Raw genomic sequence first — 24523 nt, forward strand, 5'->3', positions numbered from 1 at the left:
TCAATAACGACCACAAAACGAGGGAAGAATTAAAGATTTTGTCATTTTTATGGAAAGGAAACATTTCGATACTATTTAGTGAACACATGTATGGCTATATTAAGCTTAAAATATTATTACTCAATTTTTAAGCTTAAAATATTATTACTCAATTTTTAAGTAAGTAAGAATGAAAATCTAAATATTATGGAAATTTGTATTATTTTTAAATGTTTATTGAAGATACTCTATAGTATCGTTAGGCGGTCTATTGGTATGACGGCATTTTTCCATATAAATCCAGCGATGAAGTTGAAACATAAAAAATGTTTTATCAACATGAAGTCGACGTGCAGAACACGTTCTTCATGCCTATTGATGCATATCTACCAGAGTTCTACCATTTAACTTACCCTAAGGCAGTCGCACTAAATGTTTTTATGTTAAAATGAAAATACATATTGTGTTTTATACACCCGACGTCTGATACTACACTCGACAGTAGAAACGGTTTTCGTTCTTTGATTCGAATATAATGAATTGTATATCCGTTATGGACAGACAGACCGAATAGGGTATGAACGTATTACTTTTGTACATAACAACACATTAAAGCAGTACTAAATCATAATGTATATGTACACAAACATTCTTAAAGATTTACGAAAGGCGATGGTTCTAAAATGTATAAAAAAAATGTTCAACTATTATATGTATCATCTGTTAGAAACATTTATTTTCCGATCAATAACTCGTCAACGAATTAACCGATTGGCTTGATACTTCACATGTGCATTCGCCTTTGACAGAAGATAACCCCTATTGAAATTGGGTTCACTAGGTCAAAGGTCGAGGTCACTATCACACTAAGTGTGAAAATCGTTTTCGATCAATAACTTGTCAACCAATTGACCGATTGGCTTGATACTTCATATGTGCATTGGCCTTGGAAAGTAGATTACCCCTATTAAAATTGGGGTTACTAGGTCAAGGTCACTGTTACACATTATGAGTACACTAGTTTATGATCAATAACTCGTCAACTGATTCACCGATTGGCCTGATACATCACATGTGCATTGGCCTTGGACAGAAGACGACCCCTATTGAAATCGGGGTCACTAGGTCAAACGTCAAGGCCACTTGCACAATAAGTGGGAAAAGCGTTTGTGATTAATAACTTGTCAACGAATCGACCGATTGGCTTGATACTTCCCATGCGAATTGGCCTTGGACAGTACACAACCCCTTTTGAAATAGGGGTCACTAGGTCAAAGGTCACTGTCACAATAAGTGTGAAAATTGTTTCCGATCAATAACTCATCAACGAATTGACCGATTGGCTAGATACTTCACATGCGCATTGGCCTTGGACAGTAGATGAACCCTATTGAAATTGGGGTCACTAGTTCAAAGCCCTGATAGGGAGGGGAGCCTATGTATTCGACCGCGGAACACTTGTTTATTAATTAGATCTTTAAGTATACTTGACCTTAAACTATGCAATTCGTACCGTGTAAAGATTAACCGGTTATTCATATTGAATAGCAAAATATTGTATATGTTTGTATTACAGAGCGATGTTCAACGTGAAATATAATGTTTCTGACAAACACATCTCTTGTTCATTTTGTGCTCATCTATTTTTTTAGTTATTGTCATCACCTGAGCGTCGGCGTCCGGTTAAGTTTTGTGTTTAGGTCCACTTTTCTCATAAAGTATCTAAGCTTTTGCATTCAAACTGTACCTGGCAAGTTGAATTTGACCTCGACCTTTGAATTACTTTGAGAGGTCAAATTATTAAATTTTGCTAAAATTGCCATAACTTCTTTATATATGATCAGATTTGATTCATACTTTGACAAAACAACACTTACCTGACATACCCCAATTGACTCCACCCAAACCATCCCCTACGCCCCACCCCAGATACCCCCCCCCCTCAAAAAAATATTTGTTCCCCCATGTTTTCTTATTTTATGAAAGATCATCTAATAAATGACCACACTCTCACCCCGCCCTCCCCCCGACACCCCCTCCCAAAAAAAAACACAACTTTTTAAAAAACATGTTGTTTTTTTATTTTGATGCGTTGTGCATGATATATAAGAAAATTAAAGACTTTGCAAATTAAAGTAATTATTACTATGCATTTGTTAAATACCATAATTGAAGTATTTTGTATTGCAGTCAAAACCTGGATTCACATTGCTCTACCATCATGAGTGAGGAAATGGTCGTCAGTCTACGTGCACGTCGATCAATAAACCAACCGATTATCGATTTGGTTTATGAGCGACAGAAAATGACTTACACACGTGAACTAGCTGGGCAATTGGAGATGATTCCTTTACTCAGTGGGGATCATCGTTGCGAACTTTCCGTTCAGCTTTTACAACAGGGTATGTTACTTTTTATGCCCAAATGATTGAATGATCGGGGGTATATTGATTTTGGCCTGCCTGTCTGTCTGTCTGTCATTGTGTGTGTCTGTCCAAAAACTTAACATTGGTCATAACTTTGCAATATTGAAGATAGCAACTTGATATTTGGCATGCATGTGTATCTCATGGAGCTGCACATTTGAATTGGTGAAAGGTCATCCTTCAAGGTCAAATATATATATATATATATATATATATATATATATATATATATATATATATATATATATATATATATATATATATATATATATATATATGCGTGAACAACCAGTTACACAGACACACGAACATACATACATATTCCTATTGGAGACTACGGCGTGTGCGCCTAGCTACGATTCAGAATGAAGCAGACATACTGTGAAATCCCCATCCCCCCAAAATAGATGGTTCATTCACAGTTATATACCCCATACTTTCACCGCACACATCTCCAACGTTGGAACAGTTATACATACACAGAAGGGACAGTTACATGAACATTTATTTACAAACATGAAGCCATAGTTGTATTAGGGCACGATCCAATAAGGATTCATAAATTAAAAAAAAAATATATATATATTGTATTATTGATTTGATTACAGTTAATATATTCTGACACATGGCATTGCTTTATTTATAATTGTATGTATTTAAGACGATGTACATATGTAAATGTCTTAATAAACTGTCTGTTCTGTTCTGTTTATATATAATAGTGAGGCATTTGCACGAGCAGTCCATGGTTTTTGAATGTGAAAGTATTGCGTCTCTCCTTCAAAAACCCGACGAGCGATATCAACTGCGACTAGAACTTGAAACAGAAAGCTATAACTTGAACACAGGTATGTATAACTTATGTATGATTTACATGTATATATGCAAGATTTTTTATATAAAAAATCAAGAATTTAATACTCGCACATACCACATTTGCTCTGAACGGGAAACGTTTTATAGTTCAAACATTTCCATCATTTAAAAAAGTCCGTAAAAGAAAATCAGCAGCATTTTAATATAAAAAAGGATTGTTCGTTACACATATTACAATTACAGCAACAATCTTATTAATAATTATACGTTGTACAATGCATTAAAGTTGAAACGGGGAAACTATCGTGAAGTAATTCGGAAGATGCAACTAAACTTTTTATCCCATAAAACATAAGCTAATACACTAATATAAATGTTGAAAAATATCATACAAATTTTGAAAAAAATGTAAAAAGGTTATTGAGCCAGGCTCTGTGAAAACCGTGCATACCGACATTGCGGCATGAAAGCATGTAGAACGTTATCTAAGACGATAGTGCGAAAATTACGAGGCAACCAAAATTATTGGCTACATGTAGACGCTTGCTTTAAATTGCTTAGTTTAGATGTGTTTTTGACTATAATTTTAACATTCCCTACATTATAATGAATTAATAATACCAAAAAGAACATTTTATTACGAGAGAGATCACAGTATATTTAAAGTGGTTTTATTCATGGCTAAGGGTGTAAACACATTGTTATGAACAATTTTCAGTGTATGAATATAATAACTGTCTTTTAAGACAGTTAATTAATGTCTTGTCACAGACATTCAAATTATTGTTAGTTCCATATAAAGATGCTTGAAATGACCGTCGGTCAAAAACAGCAACATGGAGAGATGGTTGTTAGAGTGAAATAAATAATCTGATGCAAGATACAGCGTCAGGTGAATATATAGTATTCTTGGCATCTCATTAACTCATTCATGCGAAAAAGAATAAACATCTACTGCCAGACGGGCAAAATATGACAAGCTTGCGCGAAAACCAGTGCTCCTCGAACAATTTCGAAATTACAATTCTCTGTCTTACGCTAATGGCGTAATTGGGGAGGAGACATTTTTTCTGCTGTAAGTAAGATAAAATACCCAATAAGGGCAGCCTATTGGTAAAAGACTTTGTTTAGCAAAGCGGACTACACATGTCAAAAAAAGATACTGTATGACGTCTTCTGTACAAAAAAGGGTTTCACCTATCAGGTTGCTTTTCTTATAAACAAATCCGTAAATGAGAAGTTGTTTAAGACTATGGTTGTAAGAAAACAAGAACAAATAAGACCATGACCCGCTATATATTTGTTCATTCCATTATTTATTATTATTTTGATTAATTTTTATCATTAAAACCAAAGTTTATATATATATATATATATATATATATATATATATTGTCCATATTTATGAACCTACTGAAAAACGGTTTTCTGTTTTACGATTAGGAAAAAAGTATTGTATTAAGATATAAAAAAAAGAAAAAATCAGAAGGTGTGTCATTTCACACGCTGTTTACAGATTATGGATCGTGTGAGAAATAATTATATGTACGGTATGTAAGAAATAATTATATGTACGGTATGTAAGAAATAATTATATGTACGGTATGTAAGAAATAATTATATGTACGGTATGTAAGAAATAATTATATGTACGGTGTTTTGTAATTTTCAGTTCAAACCTTAGCGAACAACCACTTTATGGAGCGTTTTGATGCGTCCACATCCGCAGAAACAGGTATACTTAATCACATGTGGAGATATGAACTATGAACATGTTTTTTTTCGTCCGACAAAAATTGCTATGGATGCAAAACTAGTTTAACACTAAACGCCGGATCTTGTGATAACTAAAACTAAGTTGATTAATCTTTCTTTTAGGCAAGAGATTCATATTGGAAATTTGCGCGTTATTACAGTTCGTTTCGTCAGAAACTATGTTGCTATGAATAAAGATTTTATAGATGCAACAATAATCGAAAGCGTAAATCTTGATTCTGTGATAACTGAAATAAAACTTCCGTCCAAAAATTCTGGATTCTCAAAAGTACTCAAAGGGAAGTGTTCAAATATTGTAGAAATTACGTTTTCCAATTTTACGTCACATTCACAAATAAAAAGAATACTGTATATCACTCTAGAGGCCACATTTCTTGTCCGATCTTTACGAAACTTGGTCAGAACTTCGAACTGGGTCATGCTTGGTCAAAAATTAGGTCACTAGGTCAAAAAAAGAAAAACCTTGTAAACACTGTAGAAGTCACATTTCATACCCAATCTTCATGTTACTTTGTCAAAATGTTTTTTTTAATGATATGTTGGCTGAGTTCAAAAGTGGTTGCTGAATCATCGTGAAACTTAGTCAATACATTGGTTTTATTGCTATCTCGGACAAGTTGGACAATGGCTCAGAGCGGTGAAAAAAACACATCTTACCTGAATGCTCAGGTGAGGTTTTAGGATCGGTCTTTGTCCGTCGTCCGTCCGTTCACATTTGGTTTGTAAACATTTTAGCATTCACATTTCTCGAGCATTCTTTAACAAAGTTGCTGAGAAGCTATACGGCCACAAGATCTCAGTCAAGTTTGATAATGAGCAAAATCGCATAATAAATGGCAGAGTTATTGCCCTTAGATTGTCAACATTGTCATTATATAATACAAAATCCTTGTAAACACTCTAGAGGTCACAATGTTGTTTAAGATTTTATGAATCTTGGTCATAATATTTATTTTTGGTAGCAAAGTTTGATGTTTGGTCACGAGGGGTCATAATATAGGTCACCAGGTCTAATCATACAAAAACCTCGTAAATAATTCATACCCCAGAGTTTTGGTTCAATAGTGATGAAACTTGACCAGGATGTTTGTCTGGACAATATCTAGGTCAAGTTTGACGCTTGGTAATGTGGGGACAAAATCTAGGTCATGGGGTCTAATCTTACAAAAAACTTGTAAACACACTAGAGGCCATAGTTTTGGTCCAATAATGATGATACTTGACCAGGATGTTTTTCTTTATATCTAGGCGAAGTTAGACATTGGGTCATGTGGGGTCAAAATCTTGGCCACGAGGTCCAAATCTTACAAAAATCGTGACAACACACAAGAATTAGCATTACTTGCAAATGTTTGCATTGCAAAAACCCGTACAAATGGACAGTACTCAATCAGAATAATCATATGCTCACACTGCAAAATTAAACAGAAGAGAACCAATCTAATATGCTCTAGAGTACTGAATTTTCAACTAAGCAATGAACAAGGCCTTGTAAAAAAGGTGAGCAAACTAGGGCCATCTTGAGCCTCTTGTTAATAAAATACACGCACATTAATCTTTATAGGGAGAATTTTTAAAGCGATTATCTTTAATTACGTGTGTTCAATGTATTTTGTTTCCAGTTGTTTCGATTTACTTGGCGAGAATGCAAGCCATAAGGGACCGCTTAAGTCGGAAAATGCAAGCGATGAGTGTTGGACGATGCTAGTTGAAGGTGAGCTGTTACGGGTGGTTTAGTTTTAAATTTCTTAGGGCGTCATTCAGCATATTGTCCCACAGTTAATAAATGTGTTATATGAATGAAGAAAAAAGAGTTTTAACTTTTAGAATCCAAACAAAAGGTCATTATGATCAAAATAAAATAAATAAAGATGCGAGTGTACGTCCAGTTACATTCTTTTCTTATGAGGTACTGGATGCGTACGCTTTAAAATGCTACCTCAGTTTACCAAGTTTTCCCTCTTTGAGATGGAGACGCATAAATGCTCTGAATGTTAGCTCAAGTTACGCGATGGTATGGGACCAATCAATCTTTAGCCATAAAAGCAAGAATACCGACAAATCTAATCTAATAATAGTTTCTATTTGTATGCTTCCCTTCGAAGAAGAGGGGCACAAGTATATTGTTTTAATGGATGTCGGTCGGTCTGTCGGTAGACCAGTTCGTTTCCGATCAATAACTCGTCAACGAATTGACCGATTGGCTTGATACTTAACATGTGCATTTACCTTGGACAGTCGATGACACCTAACGAAATTGGGATCACTAGGTCAAATTTCAAGGTCGCTATCACACTTTGTGTGAAAATCGTTTCCGATCAATAACTCTTCAACCAATTGACCGATTGGCTTGATATTTCACGTGTGCATTGGCCTTGGATCGTACATGACCCATATTGAAATTAGGGTCCCTAGGTCAAAGGTCAAGGTCACTTTCACACTAAGTGTGAAAATCGTTTCCTATCAATCTCGTCAACGAATTGACCGATTGGCTTGAAACCTCACATGTGCATTGGCTTTGTACAATAGGTGACCCCTATTGAAATAGGAGTCACTAGGTTAAAGGTCTAGATCACTTTCACACTAAGTGTGAACATCGTTTCCGATCAATAACCCGTCAACAATTTGACCGATTGGCTTGATACTTCACATGTGCATTGGACTTGGACAGTAAATGACCCCTATTGAAATTGGGGTCACGAGGTCAAAGGTCAATGTCACTCTCACAATAAGTAGGAAAATCGATTCTAATCAATATCTCGTCATCGAATTAACGGATTGGCTTGAAACTTCCCATGTGCACTGGCCTTGGACAGAAGATGACCCCTATTGAAATTGGGGTCACTAGTTCAAAGCCCTGTTTGGGGGGCATATGTCTCCGACCGCGGAACTCTTGTTTTATTAAACTTCCAAAAACTTGAATGCGGGGCTTTCTTTCTTTGATTGTTTTTATAAAATAGCCTCAAATTTCTTGATGTCTTGTGATTTAATGATCTATTTGTGTTGTCTTCAGATTTTCTGCAGCAAAACACGATTTAATGGAAGGTGTTCACGATGTCGTCATTGACCTTTGGTTGAGACATGTCACACAAGTGCAGGGAATGTATATCAAATGAATATCTTTTAAAATTATACATTTTGTTTAATTATACTCCTACTCCTTATACTCATGCTCGTACATGTCTGTTAGTTTGTGAAACCTGAACAGCTTAAAGGGAAAAATCTTCAAGAATACAGGCACGTACTAAACATAGAGCAAATTCCTACTCTTCATATAAATGTTTATTTGGAAATAATAATGCATCGTGTCTCATTAAGAATTCACGAATTATGTGTTCACAGATATTGAGCACCGAGTATTCGGTAGGCTGTCGACCATGACGAATGTCTTGCTTTTCTTTTTGTTCTCTGAACATGTTGATCTATATGCGTATGCTTTACAATGTTGTACAATCATGATTATATTTGATTTAATATTAGCATTGTATACATTATTTTATTTACCGCTTAAATATATAACGATGTAGCAATTTAAATTTTAACATGTTTAACATTAAACATCTTTACCATGTTTACGATCCAAGAATTTTATTAATGAAAACGCTAAAGAAACTATTCTGATTTTTGCTGCGTACGATAATTTACAATGTTATCTAACCTTTTAAACATGATTTTTATGTTTGAATGTATTTTTATTTCTGATTTTTTTAATTATTCAATTATATATAGATGAAATTTGCATTAACATAGAGATCCGGGCTTAGTGGACGCGTTAGTTCGGTGACGTTGGAATCACTTGTCTTTTACCATTTATTATCATCTGCTTTGGATTAACAGAGCGTTAATCTAGAATGACAACGCTGCATTATTGTTAATATGCTTCTGTGAAGTATTTTCTTAAATAATCTTGATATTTCACACCCTTTCTAAAATTATATAGCTAATACTGTTTAACTATTTAAAAAAAAATATGTGATAAGAAATCGACTGTTTTAACCAGTGTGCTTTTATGATTGTTATCAAAACATTAATGGTTGTTCATGGCTGAAATTAAATACAATTATTGAGTATTAAAATTGTTCATGGTTCATATAAATTGTTCATGTTTTAATAGTTTTTTTTCGGTATAATAAAATGAATATAACATGGCTGACAGGGTGACAGTAAATTTGTCAACATTCGGAAAAATACTGTCAACCTCGGCGAATTCTCAAGTACTCAAATTTACTGTCATATGTATGTATATGTAATATTTATATAATGTAATGTCTACTGCTGATCGAGCTTGCAAAACACAATGAGATAGTTCGAAACAAAATATAATTATGCATGTGCAATTTTTATCTTCGTGCCTTGGACAATATTTATGAAATTTAATGTACAGTTATTAAACTGAAATTTCATGTTAATGTTATTCTAGAAGTGCACATTTCCACATTTGTATTTATTGTATTAATTATACGCATATTACAAAGTTCCATTTTATTGTAAGATTTTTTGCAATTTATATTTGATAACGTTTTATATGTGCCTTATTTGTATTATTTTGTCACAGTTTTCATGTATTTTTTTCATAGTATATTGGTTATATTGTTATGAAAACATCAAGTGCCATAATTATGCCCCCACCCCTTTTTAGGAAGCTGGGATGTATTGCATTGTACCAGTCCGTCGGTCGGTTGGTCTGTTTGAAGACCATTTGTTTTCGCGCAATATTTAAATAATGCTTTGGTATTTTATCGAGCAAATATGTATAATGTTTGCTTGGGAGTAAATAATAAAGCCAATTGATTTTTAGGGCAACAGGCAACATTTCAATGTCACAGGGACTTATAACAAGAAATTCGTTACCGCACAATTTCTCCAGTACGATTGGACTTACGATCATTCAAATTGGTATGGTGGTTACTTGGTTGGAAAAAGGGACAACTTTTAAGTTTGAGGTCAAAGATAATGATTACAGGGATTTGTATCGTGCTATTCGTTTCCACATACCTTTTAGATAGCATTTTGACCTGTGATCACATTAATTGCTATCCGCGAAAATTTAGAGGATATAAAGAAGTTTAATAGTCTGGAGCCCGACATATTAAAGTTCAAGGTCAAATAGGCTGTTAAAATGAAAAGTTATTTCACACAATATCTTAAGAATTCACCGGCTCATAAAAGGATTATGCTTGTTGGTCTTAACCAATTAAAACCTCTTATGATGTTCAAATCAATCGATCAAATGTCAATAGGACGGTCGAGTTTGTTGCAAGTATGGGGGACATACATGTTTTACTAACATGTCGTGTTGATTTTGTTGTATACATACACTTGTACACTTGACCTCACCAGAGGTCAAATATCAGATAGCTGTCTCTGAGAAAGAACAAACTAAACAAGTACATCCGAAATTATCATTAAACTTGGTAACATATTAAACCAAATGTATTCTTTAGTGCTGTTTGTCAATCCTTTTCTCTGGTCTTCCGTAGACCTGTCTGTTCGTCTGCAAAAAGTGAGATAACCAGAAAAGTACATATAGCCAAACTGGGCCCTGCTTTTTCTGAAAAGAATCTTCGACGAAACATTGTGGAGATTATGCAAATCCTTTCGAGGGTCAGATTTTTGTCACTAAAATTGAACAACACTTAATAGTGTAATTACCTAACATATGCATATGATATTATCACGAAGCTACGTATTCCCATTCGGCAATATGTTAGCCTTTTATCTGTGTCTGAATCCCTTGCTCCGCTCATCCATCCGTCTGTATGTCGTTCAACAAAATGAAATAACGAAAAATAGTAAATAGAATGGGATAATGAAGCTTGGTTTTCTTATTTAAATGATGATAGGACTATGCATAGCGCTTATGGCAAAAGTTAAATGACTGCTTCTAAAAACGAATTTCTCAAAATAATGCGATTTCGCGGAAGCTACATAAAATATCATATTGTAACTATGTTTAAACATACATAGTAATGTCACGACAATATGCACTGGCTTTTTCAACAGTGTTCATTCGTCTGGTGATGCATGTAGATAAAGCAACTCAATCTAATACTGCTGTGCTCATTACACAATGGATTTAATAATGAAACAATACAAGTGCACAGATACACGGCATATGGAAAGTAATGCATGTGTTTTTATGTATAGGTATTTTTATGGTAGTGGACTCCTGTATTGCTTGAGATATGTCAAAGTATTGTTTTTACACTTTCTTTCAACATTATTGTTAATGAATTTAACTCAACTATAAACATAATAATTATGTAGCAAGTATCGATTTTAACAGACCTTTGATTTGAGTCTGTGAGTTGAGAAACCTCAACAAACAACATGTACGCACGTAGCATACGTTTACAATATAAAATAGTCTACGTTCATGTTGATACTGCTTCGTAGGTGTTATACATTTTCGTAACCTAAAGGTTCTGAACCTTTTATATTGTCTGATATATTCATCTTTTCTTGCTATACATCTTCGTTTCTGTTTAATGACGTAACTTAAACCTCACTGAGTTTGCAAAAAATAGCATTACAATGCATACAATTGGTTGGATTAGTCACGCATTGATTACAGAAAGCGCATACCACATCACAATTTCTATTTGTTTTCGATTAAGTGGTCGCTAAAATAAAACTACAGCATATAGTAACTTATCGTATTGGGGTATCGAATTTATTAAACAAAATTTAGATTGGAAAACTAGTTTAGTACCTACCTACCAGTTTACAATTAGTTCGTCACGCATGACTTAACAGTTTAATTGTCGAATTACCTACCAAACAACAGTGTGACAAGCAATTGAAATTCAGACAATATGTACAATACGGTACAATACTACAAAAGATCAGTCGAGGGTGACCGAGCCAGAACGTTGTTTTTCTTTTATAGTGATTGTAGTGATTAAAGTAAAAGTAAAATCACGCGGTTATGACTACAAACAATGAATAAAAGACTCCATTCATCAACAGCAAGTGAAAGTTCTTTAACAGACGATAGCCGTTTAGAACCACCAGTTTTTGAAACACCCGTAACATTAAAGCAAAATAAGAGACATAATAAAAAGAAAAGGACCGACAAAGCTATATCGAACCAGAAAAGCCTGACTGATGTCATGACAAGTAAAGAAACGGAAATGCCAGCAGATCAACCGCAATCATCGATCGAGAAGCGCTTAAAAGAGATCAGCTCAAAATGTCAAATGTACTAACAAAAGATGACAGCTTAATCATAAAAAATATCATAAGGGAAACGCTCGAAGAACTTAAAGAGAAACTTCTGGGCTCAGTGGTGAAACGAATCGAAATAATCGAAGGGAATATGTTCGAACAAGCAAAAGAGGTCGAGTCGCTTAAACAACAAATCGAGGAAAAAATCTGGAAATCGACTTATTAAAACAAAAAGAACAATCTTCAGAGAAGGCGCATGAGGCCAGTCTTGACGATCTGGAACAGTACGGTCGACGAAACAGCGTCCGAATTACTGGCCTTCTGAATGACAACGAAAACCAAACTTCAAATGCCGTTGCTGAACAATCGGCTATTCTGATAAATCAAAAATTGGGAATACGTATAGAATATAGAGACATTGATGTGGCGCATAGGCTCATCAAATACATTCACAATAAAAACAGACCAGTAATCGTTAAATTTGTGAGACGCCAGACAAAAATAGACATCATGAAAAGTGCGATATTACTAAAGGGCACAGGAATTTTCATCAATGAAGATCTTACCAAAATAAATGCCGAGGTTCTTGCGTCGCTACGCCTGAAAGAGCCTACGCTTATAGACAGAGCATGGTCCTACGAAGTTGTTTGTTAGATACAGAGGTAGTGACCGACCTGAGCAAATAAAATCTAACCAATATCAGACTTGGCTTAGTAAGCAGTGGCCAGGAAAGGACAACACCTCGTACGCCAGGAATGTGTCATCAAGCGACATGAACCTCCCGTCACCTACACAGAAGTAACAGCGATGGTGCTCAAATAAGACTGAGATATATATCTACATCTCATTAAAAATCGACAAAAATACATATATGTTTATTTATACATAACCTATTGTAATAAACTTAGGAATAAGAACAACACAAAATTGTATACATAACCTATCGTAGTAAACTTAGGTAAAAGAGCACAACACTTTATACATAACTTATTATAATAAACTTAGGTATAAGACACAAAATAGTAACATTAATCAACACACAATATTAATTAAAAAATATATACAAATATGCCTTGGTAACATACTTCCGGACCAAAACGTCAAGTAAAGTTGTATATTGTATTTGTATAGAAAGCAACTGTACAATATATTTAATTTCAGCACTTATCACTGTGTTTCTCATAGTTTGTTATTTTCAGAAGCAGATTTTTTTTATTAAAAGAACTGCGTTCTTATTAATTTACAAATGCATATCACTTATCACTGTGTTTCTCATAGTTTATTATTTTCAGAAGCAGATTTTTTTTATTAAAAGAACTCCGTTCTTATTAATTTACAAATGCATATAACAGTATATGGGTTTACTGTAATTTGTGTGATTCTCCCCGGTAGATCTGCACCTTCTTTGATTATATTTGTTTATATAGCTCATAACCAACTATCCAGACACCTACTCATGTTAAATAACATAACTTCCACGTTGAAGTCAATCAAGTTAAGAGTAAAACAACCATTCTGTGTTGAGGATAATTATTTTGTCAATTTAGCTGTACATATTTACGTATTTTTATCCTGTGTTGAGGATTATCTTTTTGTACATTTTAGCTGTACATGTTTACTTATTTTTTATCCTAGACATATAACACATGCATTGTTATAATTACGCACTTAAGAACATTGATCTATATTTATATATGAAGCGTATGGTGCTTAGAATATACTAGTATGTATTACAAAAATACTGAAAATATGTGCTATACATACAAGTATGTGTAGTCAGTATATTGTATTTGCTATACAATTCCACTTCACGTATGTTGTCAATTAACATCTTTCTAAACCGGGCAACAGATTTTTGTAATCCTCTTGTTAATAAAAATTAAAATATTTCCCACGCTCACACACACACACTCGCATGTACACAACCAGCACACACACATGCACAAATACACGCGCGCTCGCACACACACGTGCACACACGCATACGAGCACGCACATCACGCACGCGAGCTCGCGCACACGTACGAACGCGCGCTCGCACACACACAAACCATACACAAACAAACACACATACACACACGCGCGCACGAACACACGCACACGGATCACATTCACACACACGCGCATACACACACATACTAGAACCCGCGCGCACACTCCTTGACACGTACAAGCACAACACACTCGCATTTCACGCGCGCGGAACACGCGCGCACACACCCGCACGCACAAACACAAACAAACACGCTCTAATCAATCCCCCGCACAATTTTTATTGTCATATTATTATTATAAGTTATCATACAATCTACGGTGTTATATATATACGGTTTGTTCTCTCAATCACTATTTGAAGTAATTTGTGTATTTCCATTATACTGAAGTGCGCTTTTTTATGCCTCTCATGAACTGTGATTTAAGGATATTTATCTATATTTACATATGAAAGGGATATATTGTATATGCTCTTCAAATCCACTTCACTAATGCTGGCAATTAACCTCTTTCCAAACAGGGCAACATATTTTTGTAATCTTTTTTGATAATACAATTTAAAATATTTATAGAGAGTAAGACGCTCATAATTTTTGTTACATTAGTATAAACACATCTGGTGGTAATTCTAGTTCATTTTTTTCGGAACTAGATTAACTGTAGGCCAGATACAGTCGAACCGAGAATACAAGAGTAACATTCCATAGGTACAAAATGCTTAAAAACTTTTCCTTATCAAACAAAAACGTGTGAATATCCGTCACTCGATCTAATTAGTTTTTCGTTTTCGTACATTGTCAGATCGACAATGCGACGGACGTAAGAATGTACTCGTGTATATGTCTCTTAATCTCAACACATTTCGTGTTATTTTGAAATGTGCTTAACGTCTCCTAGATAACATATTACTGAAACGTGTACTGATTGCATTAATTGTGTTAAACAATAAATGAGGATATACAGATATATTCAATAGATGATTTCAAATACAATAGTTGCATAGATTCTTTTTAACTATCGTGAACCTCTTAACAAATAATAACACAACAAATGTTTGTATCAGGATAATTTTTTTGTGATTGCAGTAGTCTTGCTATAGTCGTTATTGTAACATAAGCTTATTAATTATTACAACGTGTCTTACGAAATAGAGGTACTCACAGTGAAAAATAATAAGACAGCGAGAAGTTTGAAACACATGCATGTATACACACATACACTCACACGTATACAAACACACAAAACACACGCGCGCACTCAACCGCAGACACACGCGCATCCGCACACGCGCACACATGCATAGGTACACACACACACACACGCACTCGCGCACACACCCGCACACCTGTGTTTTTTTACACAACCATCACACGCACACATACATATACGCGCGCTGTCGCGCGCACACGCGCACACACGCATGCGTGCACGCACAAACACGAACTCGCGCACACACCCGCACATCCGCGTTTTTTTCACAACTAGCACACACACAAACACATACGCGCGCGCTCGCTCGCGCGCACACACACAAGTGCGCACACACACGCATACGTGCACACACACACGCGCGCTCGCGCACACACACGCACACGGGCTCACGCACCCACAACTGTACACAAACAAGCACACACGCGCACACACGTTCACACACACGCGCATACACACACACACACACACAAACCCGTGTGCACACTAATTTTCACGTGCATGCACAACACACGCGCATAAATCGCGCGCGCAACACGCGCGCACAATCCCGCACACACAAACGCACACGCACCGAACCACCCTCCACACACGATCAAGTAGTTCTTATTATTATATTATTATTATAATTATAAGTTACCACACAATATAACGTGTTATATGTGTACTTTTTGCTTCTCAGATCACTATTCGTCAATAAGTTTGTGTATTTTCCAGTGAACGTTTTTTTGTGTCTCTATTGGGGACTTGTCGTTTATTGTTGTTTTTTTCTCATTATTGTTTTTTTCTTCATTTCTTTTTTTTCTATGGAATATTCATCTGTTTGTATCCATAATTTTTGTTTTCTAATTTTGTTTGCATATGTAGACATCTTATGTCTTATAATAGAATCTAAATGGACATGTTTTAAAATAGAAACTTACTGGACAAACACACACAAATTATCATTTATATCACCCATCACTTTTTTTAAATGATTAAATTATGTACTCTAAATGTAAAAGGGCTAAACAATAAAGACAAACGCATAAAAACTCTCAAATGGTAAGACAAAAAAAATAGTATATGCCTTTTACAGGAAAGTCACTTAACACATACTTTAGCACAAACCTTAAAAGATGAATGGGACGGAGACATCTATCTTAGTGGACAACATACTAATAAACAAGGCATTGCCTTTCTGATAAAAAAAGTATAGGGATCACAGTCGATAACTTTAATAAAATAATAATTGGCAGACAAGCAAGTATAGATATCAAAATACACGAAACACAATTAACATTGATCAACATTTACGGCGCTAACATAAATGATCCGACTTTTTACGAAACATTACAATCCTTTATAATTAATAATCAAGATAAAAACATTATAGTCGGTGGTGATTTTAATACTGTTCTTAACCCATTATTAGATAAAAAGAAAGGGAAACCTTTATACTCATCCTAAAAATAGAAACATTTTAAATAACATACTTGAAAACTACAATATGTTAGACATATGGCGCACAGTTAATCCCAACGAAAGCAAATACACCTGGCACACAATCACAAAACCAACACAAAACCAACAATATTTTGTAGATTAGACTATTTTTTAATATCTGAGTCACTTTGAAACATTATTGAAACATGTAACATAAAACCAGGATTTATGACTGACCACTCTCTTGTTGAACTTCAACTGCACAAAAATTAAAAACAGCATCTTATTAGATACAGAATATCAAACACAAATTAAACAAGAAACATTCAATACAGTTCAAAATAATAAAGATGCGAACCCAAACACCTTATGAGAAGTAACTAAAGGAAATATACGTAACACAACAATTAGATACACATCATTTAAACAAAAAAAGCACACAAAGTTGAAACTGAAACCATTAAAAGCATTGAAACACTTGGAAAACAATTGCATGAGACAAACACAAACGACACCAAAGACATTGAATATGAAAAAACATAAAAAAAACAAGTATTAGAAGAAATTTATCATACACGTCTCAATGGAATACTACTACGAGCACGTGCACAGCATGTTGAACATAATGAAAAAAATACAAAATACTTAGCAAACATCGAAAAACGCAGAAGTGAACCAAAAAACTATACACAAATTAGTAGTCAATGGCGAAGATATAACAAACAGATTCAAAATACTAGAAGAACAACGTTTATTTTTCGAAACCCTCTATAAACGAAAACATGTTGAAAATAACACCCTTTTTAAAAATACACATTATGCTTTAAATGATGAGGAAAAAATACTGTGCGACGGATAACTTAATGAATATGAATGTGGATTAGCTCTAAAAGAAATGCAAAATAATAAAAGTCCAGGGTCTGATGGCATCACAATCGAATTTTATAAAATATTCTGGAAATATATTAAAATACATTTAATTAATTCACTTAACTATTCATTTAACAACGAAAACTTAACAACGCTACAAAAACAAGGTATAATATCACTCATTCCAAAACCTGGAAAAAAACTTAGAATCCTTATCAAACAGGCGCCCGATTAGTTCACTTAACAATGATTATAAAATTGCAACTAAAAGTATATCAGTATAACAGAATTAAAAAAATATTACCATCAATAATTTCAAGATCTCAATCTGGTTTCATTAAAGGACGTTACATTGGTGAAAACGTACGTCAAATACATGAATGCATAAATTATTTCAACCAACCAAACAATTTTCTTTGCAGACTTCGAAAAGGCTTCCGATTCACTAGACCATTCGTTCATGTTCTCTTGTTTAGAAAATATGAATTTCGGTGAAAGTTTTATTAAATGGGTTAAACTATTTTATACCGATATTAACAGTATAATAATTAACAATGGCTTTTTCTCAAACAGTTTTAACATCGAACGAGGGGTAAGACAAGGATGTCCACTTTCATCCTCGCTATTTATTATATGCATCGAATATCTATCACACTATATACAATCAAATGAACATATAAATGGAATATCGCTAGAACCCGACGAAGAAATTAAACAGTCCCTATTTGCTGACGATGCAACTTATTTTTTAAACGACAGTAGTGACTCATTCAATAATCTTATAAAATCGCTAACCCTTTTTGGAATGGCATCGGGTCTTAAATTAAACAAAAGTAAATGTACTGTGCTAAGAGTAGGTAAATTTAAACAAAGTAATATGCATCTTAAATGAAATGAAATTCATCTGGACATCAGATGAAGCAACAACGTTATGAATAACCTTTACAAACAATGAAAATGAAACAATTCTTAAAAACATATTGCCTAGACTACACAAATTTAAAAATTGTTTAAAATCATGGCAACACCGTAAACTTACACTAATCGGAAAAAATACCGTTTTAAAAACATTTGCACTCCCTAAAATAATTTATACACTAACAGTTCTCCCAAATCAACCAAACGATATTATTAACGATAGAAAATAAGCAATATTCAATTTCATATGGGACGGTAAGCCTGAAAAAAAGCGAACTCAGTTAATTCAATCTGTAGAAAATGGAGATATCCAATTAATAGACATTGACTCATTCTTGAATGCAATCAAATGCAGCTGGGTTAAAAGATACCTAGATAATACCAATACGAGTAAATGGAAATTATTCTACCAGCAAATCCTAAAAAAATATGGTGACTCCTTACTTTTTTAATGTAACATCAACAATACCATTTTGCGTGAAATTGCAAACGAAAACATATTTCTATCTAGTGTTTTATCGGCATGGACTAATGTTACTCATAATCTAGAAACCCAAATCACCAGCAAAACTATTTTATGGAACAATAAAGACATAACTTCGAACAATAAGACTTTTTTCTATAAACACTGGTTTGAACAAAACATTAAATATGTCGACCAATTGTACGATTACAGAATAAAGGACTTCTATTCTTTTGAGAATATATGTTATATATACGGAATACCTTCAAGCAATTTCCTAATGTATTACACATTAATGAAAAGCATACCCATACATATTAAATCTACAATTAATATAAATAACACACCATGTACTCAAACATCATTCACGGAAAACATACTTGCAAAACAAAACAAACAAAATATTTTACAAACTACAAATTAAACACCCAGCAGAAAACTCCAAGATTCAAAATAAATGGCAAAGCCTTCTTCGAGAACAAGAATTTAATTGGAAACAAATATTTATCATGCCATATAAAACAACTATAGATAGCACACTGAGAAATTTTCAATATAAATATGTCCATAGAATCATAGCTACAAATAAAAATCTTTTAAAGTGCAACCTATCCAACACAAATTTATGTGAAATATGCAGCGAACACATTGAAACAATAGAACACCTTTTCTGGGAGTGCGAACATATTCAAATTCTATGGAACCAGTTAACAACATTAACCACATTAACTGTTAACCACATTATCATATTAATGAAATATTTTATATTCAGAATCAAATACAAAAAACAAATACCTACTTTCAACTGTTTTATAAACTATTTAAAACTTAAGATCCAAATTAAAAAACAAATTGCCCTTAACAATCATGATAAACTTCATATATTTGAACGAAAATGGCAAAACATTAAACAAGTCCAGAATGCTTTCTACCAACTTTATGCAGCTCATTCATATTCATAACTATTCTGTAGATTTTTTTTGGGAAAAAAACTATACATTAGCATATCTTGTATAACATGTTTGAACATTATTGCAGCTACATGATATAACTTTTTTGTGTGATCATATGCATGTATGCAATGTATGTCTTATATTGAATAAAAAAAATAAAATCGTAGCTTATGTTAAAGTGGTCAGTGGTAAGGGGTCCCCCCACCGGTCTTATGAATTCGCTATGACGAGCTACTTGGTGTCAACTGCGGACCTTTAATACCCAAGTGCCTGCCACACGATCGACCCGCCCACTTAGTGACTCGAACTGTCGGTTGTAAAACAACACAAAGCTTTTCATTTACACGATATTTCGATGGCTGTCCGGTTTGCGCAGTGGTTGAGTTCACTCGCTTCATTCTTAAGCAACTCGGGTGCAATCCCCTTTCCCGAAAATGTGAGTTTGTTTGGTGGACACCATACCGGACAGGTGGGGTTTTCTCCGGGTACTTCGGCTTCCTCCACAATACAATATCATACCACAATTGAAAATCTTTTAGTAACAACTAAATAAATTGAAATTGCAGCTAAAATTCAAAATACTTCCAATGTGAGTCTAGTAAGTTAAGTAGATAGGGGTGCTTAGACACAATCCGGGACCACACATAATACAGCCTCATAAGGACCTGATAAACTTCGAAATGCACTCACGCAATATTCCGCATGACTTTTATGATTATTTTCATCCCTTATAATACTGGTAAAAGGTTTATGTGTCATTTATATATCAATTTACCGATGTTTTTACGAAAAAAAACACTCCAAATTCCCCATATTCATTCATATAAAATGTAATATTAATAATATTAAAAATGCTTATTTATCAATTTATCAATCATTATCGTGGAAAGTGCATCAAGCCAAATCAGTTTGGTCATTTTCTGATTTTTTTTTGTATTTATATAACGGATATTGCTGTAATGCTACAAATTGAATATGCTACTCGTAGACTATCGCGCGGGGACCGACCTCCCTTGCGTTGTAACGTGTTATGGTGGTATTATCGAGATGGCGCTTTTAAAATACACGGAGAATTCTAGCAGGTGATTAGGTGTTGTTGTTTTTTCAACATATTTTGAATTGTTTAAAAAAATCGGGAACTGTACAGAAAAACACGATCAAAATCCATTTGGAAACGTGAAGACCTTTATAAGTTGTGAAATGATGGAGTTTTTTAAAGAAACAAAGTTCTTTTGCATTAATTTCCATCCTATAAAATCGCGCTTTTTCCGCGCTAATATTGAACTTTAATATTTTATTTTCAGTTTGTAGCTGCTTTTTCTGGTCTACGTTATAAGATTCTTCTGGATCGCAATGAAATTTGACATTATCATCGTCCGTTGTTTCACGCACAGCTTTTCAACCAGCCTCCCCAGAATACCGCAGTTGTAGAATCTTAGATATGCGAGCACCTTTTTCATCAAACTTTCTCTTTGTTACCTTTTTTAAGTACCGATGTAGGTGTACACAAGCCTAAAGAAGGATTCTTGTGAACGGCTTTTGCTTGTTTTACATTACAGAAATACCTAGATATTATAAGGCTTGTATATTGATTTATGAAGAGGAATGTGAACATCTAATGAAAAGCGTTTGTCACAATAATGACAAAGCTGCAACTTCTGATTGTTGTACCAACTTTTTGTATCTAAATGAATCTTGAAATTGTAATATGCCTCGTGAGGTATATTTGAGTTGTTTGTTTAATGATGCAAAGTAAGTTTGGAGAATTTTACGTAGTTAGATAGTAAAAGAATAGTAATAATTATAATGAATTATCTATATTTTGCAAGTATAAAATTCAATAATATTTTGCATTGATCAATAAATTTGTCTAAAGGTTCTGATGAATTGAGAATAAAATAAATAAATAGAGTATTTGTATTTAACATTAGTTCATGAGCTTGAGTTATAATGAAAGTAGAGGCGAACAGACAATTAAGAGTATTTTAAAAAGATATCATTTTTTATAATTAGAACATGGAATCATGTACGAGAACATTTTTTCAGGATAAAATTAATAATTAAATTTTAAATTGTTGGTATTTTTTTTAGGAAGTTTCATTTTGAAACAAAATTTTGAAGAGTGTTAAATAAATTTTGACATTATAGAAATAAAGAAATTAGAGGTGCACACATAATTACGGATTTTTTGTGATTTTTTTTTACATGATTTTGTATTATTAAGAAAGTACAACAATAAATTAGAAAGTATCAGCATTGCACGTTATTTTAATGTATGATATAAATAAAGAACTGTGCGATGTACAAATGATAAAGCAAATTTTAAGAATTTTCCGTAAGCGTTTTATTATTTAAATAAAAGAGATAGGGACAAGCATATAGATAAGAATTAAGAGTTGCACGAATGAAGCAGAATATTTGAAGAATTTTACAATAATAACGTAGTGTAAACATAAATAAATTAGGAATGTAAACAAAAATAGGAAGGTATAGTCAATATGTGAGACAGAAAATAAAAAAGGTAATTTATACATGTATGTAATGCATTTTGCGTATTGGTATGATATGGTTGTAAGTGTGTATATACATATATCGAAGGTCTTATGTAATTTAGGGATAGAATTTAATGTGTTTCTGTCGCGTATAGCGAAGTTAAAATCTAACGATATGTGCGCATTAAATTTCTGTTTTACATGTACCTTATTGGTAAATGGATGCACGAATCTATTGTTACTCGACTACCCGTTACTAAATAAATAACGGCCGATATACTTAAGTGTTTAATGGATGCACGAGTTTGCTAGTAATCGGCTAGCCGTTACTTAAGGTTACATATAGATATTGTTCTGTCTTTAAGCGTGTTAAGCTTAACAGAAAAGATCCTGCCAAATGCTCGTATGCATGGTGGACGAATGCTTTTGCATTTATTTATATGAGCATTGTTGTCTATTCGGCGTGCGATCCAATCGCATCCAGGGTTGTAAATCAAAACCTTGGCATCCTCATAATTTAGAGAATAAGACCCGAAATTGAGATATATCAATAGGTAGGCATAAGTAAGTAATAATAATGATTAATAGAGTTAATGGAAATTGATTTAGTAGTTTAGGTCACGGTATAAATAGATAAGAGTATGTGTGCATAAAATTTACTTAAGGCAAGAATAAGTGCAAAAACAGGTCTTAACATTCCGAAATGCATATGCGTAGAATATCAAGATGGTATGTATTTTTTAAGAAGTGGTTCGATATTAATTGATGTCAAAAAGATTGAACAGTATTTACTTAGACGTTATAGAAAGTTGTCATGACGATATTTAATAATAACTTAAAGGGATATTTGTAAATGTTTGCCATCGAAGACATTGCGTGACGCAAAAATGGACAAACTAATTGTGACGTCTAACAATGGAATGATGCAGCAGTTCGTCTTATTGACGTGCTTATATAAAGCATCCGGATTTCAACCTTATAAATCTGGCGCCGTAAAGACATCAAGGGGAACTACCATAGCTATGCCTTGAAAGAATTTTGATCAACTGAAGACCTTAATTAATCTCCCCCCAAAAAAAACGATGGCAACAGATTCAACAACAACAACGCGATGACGGTTACTTCAACGACAAAAACAACAGGTACAACAATAACCAGCCTCGATGTGAACCTTGATACACAGATCAACGAAGCCGACCGCATACAAATGACGGGCTTATCTTCTTCACGGCAGCGATAGACTCGACTTGAAAGCAACATCGTATTTACTGCGTGCCATTCTCTTACTCAGCGTAGCACCGTGCCGATCTTCTTCATGGTAGAACCGACTTAACAGCAAACATCGTTTTCGCCGTGATCAACGTTTTGATGTTCCATCTGCAACTACCGACGTACAGCCAGCCGAACGATCAACGCCATTTGACCTGTGATGATGTCAAACTCCATTTCCATTGACATTTAAATTAATTAACATTAATTACACTTGCTTATTTCAGCTGTTGTCTTTGAATATCAGTATTTATTTGACATGTTATGCATTTATTTCCTATATGTGAACATTTTCATGTTCTGGGCTTAAAATTATTTGATGATATTTAAGGCCATGAATTATAAATTGTTCTTTAAAACTTAAAAGAGGAGGAGAAATGGATAACACCTGTTCACCAAACATGAATACCGGTACAAGTTTTTTTCTGGAATAACGCAGGTATTGTCGTCATATGGGTCACTACATAGTTATTTTTCATTCACTTCAAATCACAATTTTCAGCTTGACCAAAAAAGTGTGGGCACACATTAGACTATAAACATAGAATCAAACTGTATGGCCTTGTTTCAAAATGAGGCAATAGTCAAGTGATACACTTTCAATTTGCCATTTAATAACTCTAATGACAAGGGTTGGTATTAAATCACGGTACCTATACCACGTGACTTTTTAAGATCTGTGTGGGGAGTAAAATATCAACAAAAGCGCGACGAAGGTAAGATTTTTAAGGATAACTTTTTTAATATGTCACCATTTTTAATGGG

The 24523-nt window shown here is 33.9% G+C and overlaps 1 long non-coding RNA gene across 1 annotated transcript in view; it reads left to right on the forward strand.

Moving 5' to 3' along the window:
- LOC127867240 (uncharacterized) overlaps positions 1-9115 on the forward strand; it is a 32840-nt gene extending 23725 nt beyond the window's left edge. The window contains exons 2-6 of the long non-coding RNA XR_008043392.1: positions 2170-2381; positions 3128-3253; positions 4894-4956; positions 6620-6711; positions 8011-9115. This is a non-coding gene — a long non-coding RNA (uncharacterized LOC127867240). The remainder of the gene's footprint in view (positions 1-2169; positions 2382-3127; positions 3254-4893; positions 4957-6619; positions 6712-8010) is intronic.
- The last annotated feature ends 15408 nt before the right edge of the window (positions 9116-24523 follow it).

The sequence above is a fragment of the Dreissena polymorpha genome, chromosome 2 (genome assembly GCF_020536995.1).
Source record: "Dreissena polymorpha isolate Duluth1 chromosome 2, UMN_Dpol_1.0, whole genome shotgun sequence".
Classification (NCBI taxonomy): Eukaryota; Metazoa; Mollusca; class Bivalvia; order Myida; family Dreissenidae; genus Dreissena; species Dreissena polymorpha.